This window comes from Phasianus colchicus, chromosome 5 (genome assembly GCF_987193195.1).
Source record: "Phasianus colchicus chromosome 5, bPhaCol1.hap1.1, whole genome shotgun sequence".
NCBI classification, from domain to species: Eukaryota; Metazoa; Chordata; class Aves; order Galliformes; family Phasianidae; genus Phasianus; species Phasianus colchicus.
This window is the reverse complement of record NC_143440.1, coordinates 1,533,388-1,548,504: the sequence shown is the minus strand read 5'-3', so window position 1 is coordinate 1,548,504 and position 15,117 is coordinate 1,533,388. Positions and strand designations below refer to the sequence as shown.

General features: G+C 36.7%; 1 protein-coding gene across 19 annotated transcripts in view; it reads right to left on the bottom strand.

The window, feature by feature from the left end:
- The window catches only part of LOC116237840 (uncharacterized), a 202,483-nt gene that overhangs the window by 93,192 nt on the left and 94,174 nt on the right, over positions 1–15,117 (bottom strand). For 17 of the 19 annotated variants that reach the window (XR_016466559.1, XR_016466558.1, XR_016466563.1 and 14 more), the window contains one exon: positions 11,780–12,023. The exons of 1 other annotated variant lie outside the window; for it this stretch is intronic. The gene's annotated coding sequence lies outside the window, so the exon portion shown is untranslated. Of the gene's footprint in view, positions 1–10,385; positions 10,423–11,779; positions 12,024–15,117 lie in introns of all 19 variants that reach the window. One more of the 19 variants, XM_090140146.1, reaches the window with a different exon arrangement.

Here is a 15,117-nt window from a genome sequence, read left to right as displayed (position 1 = left end):
CTGGAAATGATTCCACAACAATATTACAGAACAGCAAGATAAAAAACAACACAACAGAAGTTTACCCTGTGTACTGTAGAACAATACTATTTAGCTCAACTAAGCATGAAAATTAATATTTCAGTAGCACACCCCAAAATCTGACTAAATAATTTCCTAAATTCTGTATATGAGATTTCATAGGCATTGCATTCTCTTCTGCTACCTAGGGCCAGAAATGAAAACATCATGAGAAAAGTTGTTTTACTTGAATTGCTAGCTTGGCTGCAGCAGAAATACAAGAAAAACATAACAAAATCCCAGTCTAATAAGCTTTCCATACAGAAGTATTTTTAGGAGGATTCAAAGGAGCTTACATACTACCTTATTGATACTTCAACCTTGACTTCCATTCTCGTGCATCCTATGTAGATTGCTTTTCACAACTCATTTTTTAATGCAAAAATGATGTGAACCAGAATATTTAAATGCAAAGGGAGATATATGTGAATTGAAAGAATTGAAGGAAGTTTCTTAAGCAACAAAGATTAGTACTACATTATACAAACACCACTGGTCCATACACAAAAATGATAAAGATAACATAGCTGCATAATAACTGAGGCATTATATTGCATATCACACATCTTGGAGCTGAAACAAGACTTGTATTACTCACATTAATATTATGACAAATGTTCAATTAAAATACATTTGATTTATTTTTGCCACGTAGCAGAACTAGACACTTCAGGATATGCTTATTTCCTTATGGTAAAATAAAGAAGAGTTTTAGCTTAGGTCAACTCAAACATCTAAACAACACCCGGATTTGATAGGATTATTCAAAACTAATCCATCTTTTTTAATTCACCTGTGCTTTGAATCTCTCCCATAAACCACATCAAAAAAACAACTAAAAATAATGGCTTCAGATAAGGCGTATGCGGAGTTTTCAGGCATGGGCTTTAGATGGTCTTAGTTATGTGGAATGAACAAGGAGGCTTCAACTTTAATACACCAGAAAGAATTGATCTGAGTAGCACAATTAACTAGATCTATTCAATTCAACTACACTATGAAAAAACTGCATTTATACACAACTTAAAATAAAAACACCCAGAATGAGCTACTTAATTTGTCCCGCAATTCTGACAGAAATCAAATCTCAAAATAATTGTTAGTGTAATATTACTCCAGGCTAAAACAGTTAATTGGATAAATATTCCTTCTGCTGACTGAATGATGTTCTACTTACAGCTTCACCATCTCCATTCAGATAAATCTACACCATACAAGCAGTTCACAATCAGCAGTAAAGTTGGAAATATGCTAATAAACTTGATGAGTGTAGAACAGCTCTGTTGTTGCCAGACCTTTGACTTGAACTCGATGGGGCTAATTTGGCATTCAGCAACTGGTTACATTCAGCAAGAGGTGAGGCTTCACAACAAAGATAACGTAGTGGAAGTAATTAGTATTCAGACCATCAGTAACAGGTCTTTGGCATGTGACTGTGGACAAAGCAAGACTTCAATAATATATGGTCTGTAATATGTTTTTTAAAGGTGTGGTGCATAACTATTTCAAAGTTATATTGAAATACTGTGTATTTTTCATGACAGATTTAAAAAATATATTCTAATTTATCTAATCAAAGCTATTGTGATTTCATAGGTATATATTCCAATATACATATATGTGTGTGTATGTGTGTGTATATATATATATATATAGGTTAACCTTATATAAGGTTAAGTAGACTTGCTCCCATGAAAGTGCACAGCATTGTGAAAAAAGCAGTTTTCCTTCTATTTAGGAATGAGTTTTGAAAGATTAGCTCTGACCATATATGGCACCAGATTATTCTGTACTGTCAGCAAGGATGAGTCAAAACAGGACAACAGTACTAGTAGTTCTCCCAGTTTCCTTTGTCTCCAATAGGATCTCTGCCAAGGAATAAAATCAGTGCTCTGGGCTAGCCAGTATCTGTATCAAAGATCTAGTCTCTGTCCTTCCATGCAAAATTTGAATAGAAACTCATTTGAATATGCTCCCTCTGCTGTCAATTAAGAGAACAAAAAAACGGAGAGAATTGTCTACTAGATGTGCCAAGGCAGTCCAGCAATTAAAGATACGCCATAAGGAGCTGTTTTACTCAAACTTACATCGTTGGAGCAGAGTAGAAAAAAAACACAGTAAAAAAAAGAGGACAAAATCAAGTCCATGATCACTAAAAAATTCATTTCACTATTAAAATGCTTTTGTTAGGCTTTGGTGGCCAAAACAAAAGAGTAAGTCCCATCTCTTGGAGGGGGCCTTGGAAGTGCATCTGCTACAACATCAAAGCTGGGTCAACTCTGAATTCAAACCCAGTTCTTTACAGCTTAGTCCGTTCAGAGTCTCCATCTTTGGATACTTCACAACCTGTTTCATAACCTTGTTTCAACACTTAATCATTCTTAAAGGTTGGTTTTTTTCCTCTTCTACTGTAAGACCTCCAATTCTATTTATGCTCACTGTTTTTCATTCTCTCACCTTAAAGAGATATCTTACAGGTAGTAGAAGACTGCTATTAAGTCTCCCCAAAGCTCTCTCTTGTCTAGTCTAAACAAGCTCGTTTCTCACAGCCTCTCCTCACAAGGCACTTCCTACAGTCCCCTAACCATTTTAGTAGCTTCCACTGGATTCACTCAAGTTCACAACCATCTTTCTACTGCTTGCTCTTTGATGTACTTCGCAAGGATGCATGAAGCAATTACTTCTAGCAGTAAATCTTTCAAACCGACCTGCAGTGAAAAGGTGTAGGAAAAAATTAAAAAATACAATTCAATATTAAAACTAAAATACTCACACAGATGTTCAGTGTATCGTTTCTACTGTAACTCTGTGTACCTTCATAGAAGCCAATATTATTTATTGCTAAAATTTCTACAAAAATTATTACTTTAGTTTCAAAATCTCCTTTTACAATCTGGGAAAATTTTGAACTAGAAATTAAGAGAAACTGCCATTGTTATTTTTCAGTGATGTGACAATTGCATCTGAAAAAATAATCTGGTCTGTATTTTGTTCTCCAATTAAATACATCCAATTTGTACTGACTTACACTCTAAGTATGCCCACTGAGGAGGGGAGGGGGGGGGAGAAAGGAGTGGAGAGATTATTTTATCCTATATTATTATTTTCCTATTCCTTATAGGTATTTGTCAGTAAAATAAAGGTATACCTTTATAGGATATTTGTAAGAACTGTGACTGTCCTAGTGCCAATTACTGTATTAATTATAGAATTATTTTCAACCATGCCTATTTCAAAGAAACATTATTTAAAGGCTTTTTACTTTTCCTATGACAACTTTCTGTCATCAGCTCATGCCTTCACAACCACAAGGCTTAGACACTATAATTCCTTCCAATTACAATAAAGCCTTCTATGGCTCCTGATCAGAGAACTGGAAAAAAAAAAAACCACAAAAACCAAATCACACAAAAGCCAACTTCCCCAGCACTCTCCCTCCATGAGTGCTTCACAATATTTTTATTTAAATAACAAAAAAAAAGAGGCTTATTTAAGCTAGAAGCATTGTAAGATGATTATTTCCTCACAGAGGCTTGGTATGATGCTGACACTGACAGCTTTTTTTACAATGGTTTCATCTCCTAGCAATTAAGTATTACTTAGTTTATAAAACATCATTCGTGTTTTAGTCCAAGAAGTTATTGTTGCTGCATGGCATTGATTCCCACATTTAAAAAAATGATCAATTCTACCTGGAATTCAAACAAATCTATCTTTTTCAGCTATGAAAAAGGACCACAGATGTGCAAGCACTGAAAGAAGAATCAGCTTTCCATGTTGTCCTTCCACCTGCACTTTCAAACCTTCTGCAGCCCAACAGAAACATCTGGAAGACTACCCTTCTTATTTCCCACTCCGCACATGCTGGGAGCAGAGATAATACAGTTCCCACAATCTTGTAATGCAAGGAAGATCAGAATCCTTTTTGTAAACAGTAACTTTTCATTAAAAGAAGGAGTTAGAAGAGATGCTTCACTGTATCATCTTGTAGAATTAATATATCTGTGAACACAAACATAGACAGAAAGAGACTTTGTATCTTGGGGAAAAAAACAAACAGATCTTCAAAAACTTTGATGGAATTTAAGCTTTCATATCATAATCTGAGAAATAGGAAAATGATAATTTACTCAAAAAGTCTACAGCACAATTTAGATATCCACACCTCATGGATATCCATGTTCATGGCTGATTTTTCACACTGTCACAGAAGTATCACAGCCTGTAGGTACAGTATTTAGTGTCTAGTATCTACAGCATCCCCGTCCCTGGAGGTGTTCAAGGCCAAATTGGATGGGATCTGGGCAGCCTGGTCTGGTATTAAATGTGGAAATTGGTGGCCCTGCATGTGGCAGGGGGGTTGGAGATTCATGACCCTTGAGGTCCCTTCCAACCCAACCATTCTGTGATTCTGTAGTGCTTGGCTATGTATTAGCCAGAGACCGTAACACCAACGGTGCTAAAAGCTTCCAATGATGTTTTCTCTAGGAGCTGCCATCCTCATTTCTTACATTTCAAAACGTACATCATATATATAACAGACAGGGTACTTTAATTACACTAAATTAAAGTTTCCTTTAAGCATGCATAAGAAAAACATCAAATTGTCCTTTAATAACTTACAAAACCTGAAAATGCAAACAAGAGACCATTCTACCTAATAAAAAAAACTAAGTAATAAACATGTTCATAATTTTTCATAAATTGTAAATAAGTCTCTATTTTCATTTGTTATGCTCTCTTTTGTTCAAAACACCATGACTGGTGATTATATGCAACATGCAAAAGCACACTGGAAAAAATCAGACTTGAAATATCTAAAAATAACTCAAAAAATTCTCACTATGAATGATAAAAATTAGCAGTCTTTACAGATCAACTTATATTGCTTCACCCTCCTCAAAAGATAAGAACTAAAACAAAAATAATCCAAAACCAAATTCCTTCATCCTTCCCTGCCTAAAAAAAAAAACATGAGCAAAAAAGTGGTTGATAAAATGCTGAGATATCACTTGATACTCATATATCCCAACCTGCTTCATTGCTGATCTTTCTCAACAGCAATAAAAGAACAACAGGTTGTAATTGCCAAGGTTAGCTGCAATCCCAGGCTTATGCACAAGGATTATACATCCTGTATTCCACTCTGCTGGAAGGGTCTTACTTGGCAATAAAAGATTAACAGTAACAGCCAGGGTCTCAGCTCTAATACCTAAACCTGAAGACGTTTTTAAAGTACACATATCCAGGAACAAACATCTGAGCCTTTTGTCTCTTAGCATAATCCTCTTACCATTTTTCTTACCTCACTGAACTTCAGGATTTCAAAAAGTGAAATATATCTGGCACCTTTACTCTGAATTTAACTTTAAAAACTGCCTCTTGAAGATCCCACATTATAAATTATAATAGCATCCATTCCAGATTCATAGCTGTTGGATTCTTTCATCCTGCTTTCTAATACCAAAGGCAATATATACAATAAGCATAATTTCTGGTTTTAAGCTTGTAAGCTATTCCTGTTATTCATACAATACATATTGGCATTATCAATTTTCAAATGGTCCTCACCTTATGGATTTGGGATATTAGATCACAGGTAAAATTTAAACAACAATGCTTGATGAAAAAACATTTAAGTTAACTACTATTATAAAAGTTAAGCATATTACTACTCTGTTGTCCAAATGACATTGTATAAAACTCAAGTCTTCAAGACAGTTTCTTCATGATCCTTCTTGCATTCCATCAAGAAACAGAACTAAATGTCCAGGTGGTGTCTGTTCAATTTAACAAGTCGGATCAGGAATTCACTCCAAGCTATCAGTTTGTAGCACAGTGACCACAGCAGCAAACTACAGTGACAAGACTCTTTAACAAAAAATATTTAAATTCCTTTATGGACCAGGCAGACATGAACTGAAGGTCAGAACTGCTTTGTCCACGTGTTAATGCTTGAAACTGGGCCGAACCAGCCCGTAAACCGCCAACACCATGTTGGAGTTAGGAACAGCCATGGCAGTGAGGTCCACCTCACTTTGCTTTAGGTATCTACATCTGAGCCAGTCAGCATCTACAGCCAGTGAAAAGAAATAACCATCACTGAAGTGCAATTCAGCAAACCTATCTATAAATTTACTTTAGGATGAAGTGATTATCTTGTTACAAATCCATATTCACTTCAATTAACTACAAAAAGGATTCTAGATAAATAGAGGTTGATAACTACTCTTTATCATAGGGGTTATCAGTCACAGATCTGTACTTGGTAATCTGGGATAAACTGCCTCTTTATTTTACATGAATAGCCAATCTTATCTGCACCTAAGTATTTATATACCTAGTTATCAACACACTTGATTTTTGTAAGTTAATAACTTTGTATTGAAGTATGTTCTTTAAAAATTACATTTTACAATCTTATTTTATGTTAACGTGGTACAAAGATATGTTCCTGATAGAGGAGCATGTATCTATTTTGTTACATGCTTGACTTGCATTCATCTCCAAATCTTTTATGGAATAAAATACTCTCAAAGTTTTTAATGTTTTGAGGATATGAAGTTATAGTACACTCATTATGTTAATGAAACAGTAACAGCATCCTGCAAAGAAAACTCATGGGCTTAAGTCTCAGAACTAGAAAATAAGAATATGATACAAAGCAAAATACCTCTTAATTAACATTAGTTTCATGGTACTCTATAAAAGTAAACATACTGTCCTTCTACTGTATAAAACAGCTATTTACATCAATCCTGGCAAGCTGTAAATTGCATGTTAGTTTGTACATCAGACATTTTCTGGGAATCCTGTACAAGCCTCCCCACCTAGGAGTAAATGAAGACCGAAAGATTCATTTTTAGACTCTTGCATTAGCAGTGTGGAAGCAGGGATTGTTGCAGGTGAAAAAAGCATTACATTAAATAACTGTATAAAAACTGCTGTAAAGAACTTGATCTTCAAAGTTCAAATGGTATTTGGAAAGTAAGGCAGTGAGCAAGAGCAATCAAAGTCTAATGAGAAGTTACACAGCAATTGCTGTGGATCAATGATTTTCCAAAACTGACATGCACAAGTAATAATGGAAATACTGATCCTAATTCTGCAAAAATGTACACTGACGTCTGCCTGCTTTGAGCACCATGCAGTTCCCTTAAATTGAATGAAGATACTCACATGCATCTTTGTAGGCTACTTGGAACTCAAATGTGCAAGCACTTATGAGATCAAGATTATTGATGGGACAAAAGTGCACATAAAGCTTTAAGGAACATAAACAGCTCCTGATTTTGTATGTCAGCAATTAATAAGTTTTAAGAGATGTCAAAACAAGCATCATTCATTTCAGTTTCCAGTAAACACTGAATTGAAATAACATATTAAATTTTTGTGAGCAGAAATGGAGATAATACCCATATTTACTTTAGGATGCATCTATTATATAAAAGGGAAGAAACATATTAAGTAATTTGTATATCTGTTGAATCATGAAGTACTGATGACAAAATTACGTGTTACATTGCTATCAAGCAGCACATTTCACAGAATCACAGAATGGCCAGGGTTGGAAGAGACCTCAAGGATCATGAATTTCCAACCCCCCTGCCACGTGCAGGGCCACCAACCTCCTCATTTAATGCTAGACCAGCTGCTCAGGGCCCCATCCAACCTGGCCTTGAACACCCCCAGGGATGGATGGGGCATCCTCAACCTCTCTGGGCAGCTGTTACAGCACCTCACCACTCTCTCTGTAAAGAACTTCCCCCTGACATCCAACCTAATCTCCCCTCCCTCAACTTAAAACCATTTCCCCTTGTCCTGCAGTTATCTACCCTTTCAAAGAGTTGATTCCCCTCCCCTTTGTAGGCTCCCTTTAGGTATTGAAATGCTGCAATGAAGTCACCCCGACATTACTTTTGAATCTTTCCTCCACACACTTTCAAAACCTGATTCTTATGTTTCGGAGAATTTTGAAAAATCAGGAGTTATACATCTGTTGCATCCAATCAGCAGATAAATATTAGGATCCAGAAAAGTTTTATAAATAAACCAGAATGAAACTGGAATGCCACTGTTTATAGCTGCAGTCACTCTGTCAAAGATCAACCTCAGAACACAATTCAAGGCCATCCTGGAAAGAAATAGCATCAAAGGTGGCCTTTGGATAACATCAAACAACTACAAAACCTGTAATTAGATTATACATAGGTAATGGGATATTGGTGGGAAGGTTCAGCTTCTACTGCCATACCACCAGCATCTGCCTCTAACATCATGGGCCAACATCATAAAATGGAAGGCATTACTTTCGGAGCTGACCTCATGTATACAGGCAGCAAATATAACAATGAAAGTTCTGCAGAACGAATGAACAGAGAAGGTGCTAACCGCTATATTACATGTTTATGTGTTGGACAAAGTTAGCGATCTCACAGCCACCTGCTTCCGTTAACTCAGGTACTCAGACACTAACAGCTTTTTCCCTTTATTAACCTATAGGATATAAAAACAAATCACACTGAGTTATTCCTCTTGTACTAGCTATTCTATTCTACTGAGACAAATAAGAACTGCATGGAAAGATATTAGAAATAGATGATTGTGGGTTATAAGCGCTATCGATGTTTTTAGAAAGAATACTGGCAAATTAAGAAGACTTTCAGCATTGCATATTGTTAAATAATGTTAAATATCCACTGAAGACTTACCGGTAGCTCATCTGCTACACAGTTCTGTAACTGTGAGAGCATTCATCTTTTAGACAATCAGTGCAGGAAAAAATACTCTTTTTAATAAGGGACATTATAAGAGACTTGTCTTGAAGATTTTCATGATCATTTCTGGATATAAATCACTTTTCCAGATAAACTAGAGAGCATACAATTTCATCTTTTCCTTCAACATTTGCCAAATTCACAGCACTTTGTGCACAATCAGTTTTCACTACACAGACACTTATTTTCCTGTTGTTGTGTCTTTCAGGCAGATCATAAGAAATAAAGGTTAACGGTCCAGGGATTTATTGGTGTTTTATGCTGGTGGTGATGGCTTTAGTTTCTTTTTTTTCTTATTTTTTTTTCCTAAGTTTGCTAGATCTGTTTGTTTTTTAATGCAGGGTTATTGAGCAAGCAGTGCAACTTTAAAAAAAAATAAACAAAAAACCCAAAAAACAACCAACTAACCACTACTGATACTCCGGTAAAATTAGCTAATATTAGCTGTCGGATTGACTTTATAATAAGAATTCGTTAATGGACTAGAATACAACTTCCTAACATTGTAAAAGAGACACACAGCAATCAAAAAGTGTAAAATAAATCATGTGATGGGCACAATGCTATTGTTCTTCTAAGGAAATTCATCGTTTGAGAGAAATAAAAAAAAGAAGGAATAAAAATGCATTTGAAATCAGACCACTGTAGCTATTCCTTAATAACCATGTAATAGTCCATCTTCCCCCATTTCATTAAACTTCAAACTAAAATGCTCTATTAAAGCTGCTGATGTGACTATAGGTATAAGAATAGCACTCATTCTCTGATGTATGAAATATGGTCAAATAAAGCATATACCAAATAATGAAGATACAGTAAAACAAAACAAGAAAAATATGTTTCAGCTAAAAACTTCTGAAAAATGACTCAAAGATTTGACACTGAGTGTTGTTCTTTTGTCTATTTGTTTGATTTTTCCAAAATATTATTCTACATAAATCAATTCTGAATCTATCTAGAATAATGATTAAAGCATTTTCTAAATCAATTAGCTTGACTGCTGCTATGATCAAACATTCAGGTCACAGCTAGATTTTTAAAGTTAGCTCACAACCTAAGGATTTAGACAGGTGCCCAGCAGTCTTTCAGAAGTGCACAGTCACTTAAAGTATTTAATTTGAACCATGCAAACATTTCAAAGTGATTCTGAATAAGAAAAAAGCAAGCAAGCATTTGGTCTCACCTTTTAGTACCAACAACCTTTCATTTTTGGTGTTGTTTTCATTTCAGTAAAATATTCTACAAAATTAAATAATTTGCTTCTCTCTATATCTTCTGCATCCTGAACACATTTCCATTCATCACTTTAAGAATTTAACATAGCTTTGACCATCTTCATAAGAAAATAGTCCTACAATGCTACTGCAAACAACAATCTTCAACCCTAGTCTTAGACTTGACTCTAGAAGTTTCCTGCCATTTCATGTATAATTTCTTGATACTTCAACAGCAGACAGCATAGCAATGAGCAGAGAGCACAAATGTTTCTCATGAAGAAATGGGTAATTCAATGCAGGAAAGGATAAATCTAAAAAATAAAGCACCCACCAAACACGATGAGGGTGTAACACAGCTTGGATGCATCCTGAGGAGAGAAAGAAAAAAGCACCGGTAGGCCAATCTTTATAAAGCTTTACCAATTTAGCTTTCTTTCTACTACTATTGGTGCTTAAGAGGTTAAGACTTTATTTGTGAAAACAGAGAGAGATAGCGGGGAATCATGTTGTCTGCGGCTCCATAAGTCTCGCTTAAGATCCTTTTCAATTACCATCCATTTCTCCTTTAAAAAGGGACAAAAAAATAGAGGAGTGGAAACAGGTCAGGGCAGTCTGTGACAATGACAGTGTGATGGGCTTGGACCCCCTGCGGTGTTTCCATCTGCTATCATTAAGGTGACTACTCAGACATGAAAAAATCCCTCTTGCTGTGCTGACAGGCAGACATCAAGAACTATGACAAGGCATTAAGACAGAAAGTAGAGACAGAGATGTCATATTCCACAAACAATACTGCCTCAAACAAGACCTCTAAAATTTTATTGGAATTTAAAATAAAAATCAAAGGGCTTTTACCTGGAGGTTATCAAACTTCCTCTCATGTTAGTTTGACAACGAAGATAGTGCTGACAGTCACAGTCACAAACGCTTGGCTGCTACCTGTAAACTCCACCGTGAGAAACCCAAATTTTTTGCTCACTCCTCAATAAAAGTGAGTTTTTAATTTCCTGCCTTTTCTCACAAAAAAATAAGAAAGATGAAAAGGAGAACTGAGGCCGGCTGCTTAGAACATGTCAAGCATTGGAGTCTTTGGTGGATTGCACACATGATAACGGAAAAATAAATCAACAAGGCAAGCATCTACGACAAACTGTTTTTCCTTCCAAACAAATGATAATTAAATTCATATCGAATGTTAAAGGAAGTGTGAAATGACTGCGATGTTTATCTCGGTGTAAAGTAACAAAATGAGCACAGGCTTTTAACCAGCAGGGGGGGCAACAGGATTAGGGCTGAGCTCTGACCCCTGCGCGGAGCTCCGGCAGCTGCGGCAGCGGGCGGGCCGGGCCTCCGCTCCCAAAAATCGTCCCTCGTGCCCAATGCTTTGCTGCTGCTCTTTCTGAGCTTGGTCAGCTTTTAGCAGAGCTCCCCTCCTTCCTGTCGAGCCGCAGATGATCAATAGTTTGACAACAATATCGCAAGCCTCATTTAACAATTCCCAACTGCGTCTCCTCGCTTTGCCTCATCAGCCAGCCTGGCTGAGCGACTGCGAGCACCAGGCAAGGCTCAGTGCACGTTCTGAATGTCATGACTAAGTGTATTTCATTGGTAGGACTTCAGCCCTCCACCAGCAGCTTCAGAAACACACACAGCCAGTTCTCCAGCACGTAGCACCAAAGCACTGCTCACCATTTCATCCCCAGGTGCACACAACACAAATCTTACCTCGCTTCCTTCTGCCACCTCCACTGGACTGAGAAAGCAATTTCTCTGTGAATGCTACTAACTCTTGAAGTTACATGTTACATAAACGGGGGTTTCTTCAGTCATATAGTTCTGGTGCAAGTTCTCATCTCATCATCTACGTCTTCATACTCCCATGCATTTGTTCCCAAACACGCCTTCACAGGTGGCAGTCTGAATGACCGCCTCACTAAATGGCCTTTTGAGCAGACCTCCCAGAGACTCACTAGAAACACACGGAGGGGGAATGAGGGTTATCCAGAGCAAGAGATACAAGACATCTTCCAAGATAACATTTTTTATGTTAAGCTTCTGGTTTGAGCATAAGATGTATTTATTTTTAAATAATCCAGCTATAGAATGGCTGTAGTTAATAAGAGGGAATCTGAATGCCATACACCAAATAATGTTTTCCAGACTTCTACCAATTGCCCCGGTGTCCAGATATCTATGTAGTAATGAATATTAATCAGAGAAATCAATCTTTGCAGTATCTAACAACTACTCAGGGAAAGAGCAAGACAATGCTCTAATAACTGAAAATCTATTTATTACTCACTTAATCTTATATGCAAATTCAGTCTGTAGCAAAATGTAAAAAACCTCTTATTAATAACTGAAATTTGATTTTCAGTTTTCTCATTTTTGATTTTCTAAATTTACTTAAATCATTAATTTTCATATAATCTATATATAGAAGATAAAGTGAAAAACTACAGATAGTGTTTTTTATTCTGCACAGCTACAGAAGAAGGGGAGACATGACAGCTGTATGAGCTACTGAAATTTCAGTTATTTCAGCTATTAGTTTAACAGGAGATCTTTCTTTATTTAGATTAAAGGAGATTTTAAAAGTTAAATCATTAAGTCTAAGCTAATCATTTAGAATTTCTCTATAGCCTATAGGATCAGATAAGTACCTGGCAATTCATATCGGTTTTAGGATTTGGCAACATTTCACATAATTACCCATTGACAACTTAAACAACCAGCTTATATTAGGTATTTGTAATGCTCTAATGTGACAGAAAGTACAGCAATAATAGCAGGGTAGCAAAGTCTGTGGCCACAGCAAATGAGAACAAGCTCAAACGCAGCAGACACAGATGCAGAAACAAAGGAAAAAAAGCTGTTTATCTTCAGAAGACCTCCAGCAAGCAGGGATCTTCAGCAAAACACTCTCGCCTCCACTGCCAACCCTTAAATGAGGTCTGGGAAGGGGTGGATCCTGGCTCCAGACCTTTCAGTAGCTAAGTGCATTGCATGCAGCTGAGCTCTCCTGGGTTGGCCCTGCCTTCCCACCAGGTGCTCAATCACTGTTTCAGGCCGTGACTTAGCATTTCTGCTACCCTCCACCCCTTCACAGCATGAACCAATGACTGAGCAAGTTAAAAGTAAGCCCTTTCCATTATGGTGATCCAGTATATCATGCCACTTTGTATAATTTGCCTAACACGGTATAGACTGATGAAATATAAGATGATTCATGACTGGTTCATGGTTGAGGTTCATGTTCCTTTGTGGCCCAGTATTAGGTGGCTCTTCTGGGGGCACGTAGTTGCTTAGACCAGGGAAGGTTTGGCTTGCAGTATTTAACTGCTATTAGTAGAGAATATAACCCAGATTTTGGTTTCTTAAGGGAGGATGATTCTAACATGAACTCCAGTGCAAAAAACACCATTTTCATTCAAAAATACTAGCTTGTATTTTGATTACAATGAAAACATTGGAATAATGACACATATATACCAAACAATAATTATAGAATCCACAGTCATGGTTGCCAATGCATCTTGTTATCAAATAATGAAAAACCTTTGCCTTTGAAGTGTCTATGCAAGACCCATCCATGCCTAATTCTTCCTCCTGTTTCCACCAGTGGAACTTATCTGACACTATTTAAGCCCCTCACTTCAGGAAACTTCCAACAGGTTCCAACACATCCCATGACATTCACTGACATGGAGGTGACCACGTTCACAGAGGACTCAGCACCATCAATTTAAGAGACTACAGAAAAGAAAAAAATCATCACCGCTTTTGTCTAGATTTTGAAAGGCTAGTTGTAGATACAAGGATAAAGGAAAAATCAGGAAGTTTTATTTGAGTTAAACTGAAGTCCAGAAAAAAAGTAGAAGAGAAATTCAGAATTTATAGGAATACTCTATGCTAAAAACTACAGACTCAAATTAAAAAGAAATATCTGTCATAAGAGCCAGACTTCTTCTACTCTCTAAATCATCATCACAAATAAAAGTGCTTTCATTAACATTTGAAATGGCAAACACCTCTATTGGTGGCCACAAGTCCAAAGACTGGGACTACAAAAATCATAAACATCATATTTAAGCAGTAGCAGAGACCCAGGTTCCTAGCATAGTCTCTCTGGGATTTTGGAAACACAGGGTGTGCAAGCACTGAAGCTTTATCAGCCAGCACTGGGGCTGAGATCTGCAACCTCTGTGTACCTTGACTGAGATGGGAATGAAACCATTCACCCTTAGCAGGTGGTTTGCAAATACTGGTCCTAAGAAGTGAGCGTGAAGAGGACAGGAATGACAGGCAGGCTGCCTGCCCCTAGAGACTCAATCCAAATACTGACATTACTGAACAACATGCCTGAATAAAATCAGAGGAATGAGAAATAAAAGATTTCCCAATACCTTGCTTCCTTGCTAAACAAAGCTTACTTTTTCCATTATGGAAGTCAGATTGAAGACGCTAAGCATTTACCAAAACAAAACAGAAAAAAACAACAAAAAAGCAAGGAAAGAAAGGAGAGTTTGCACAAACAGTGAGGGGAAATAAGGATATGTCAATAAAAGCAAACATACCACCAAGGAAATTTACAGGGAAAGATTGAGCACGTTACATACAGAATAGCAAAGAAGCTGACATGAACTTCAAGAAGCCATCAAGAAAAGATCAAAGTGTAAATAGATCATAGGGGTCCTTTTTTATTTTTCACAACTTGTTTTATGTGCCTTTTATGTGTTGAGAAAATAAATAAATAATCTTTTGTTTGAACTTTAATCAACTCCCAGATTCCATGAACAAAAGGGCTTATAGGTAGCAATCCCTGTTGTTTTAACAAGAGAAACAAGGGGTTTCATCCATAGAAACCTCTACAGTAAAACCTGGCATCAGTCACCTACAAATAATTTGGGTTTCATTGACACTGAGTGGTGCACTGCCTCCCTGTATAAGAGAATGTTTAATCTAGCAGACAAAAGTAGAACATATCAGGACAATCTGTAAAACAAAGCAGGATGTATTTATTCACTTTTAAGAAACAACTATGCATTAATAGGATAGATTCT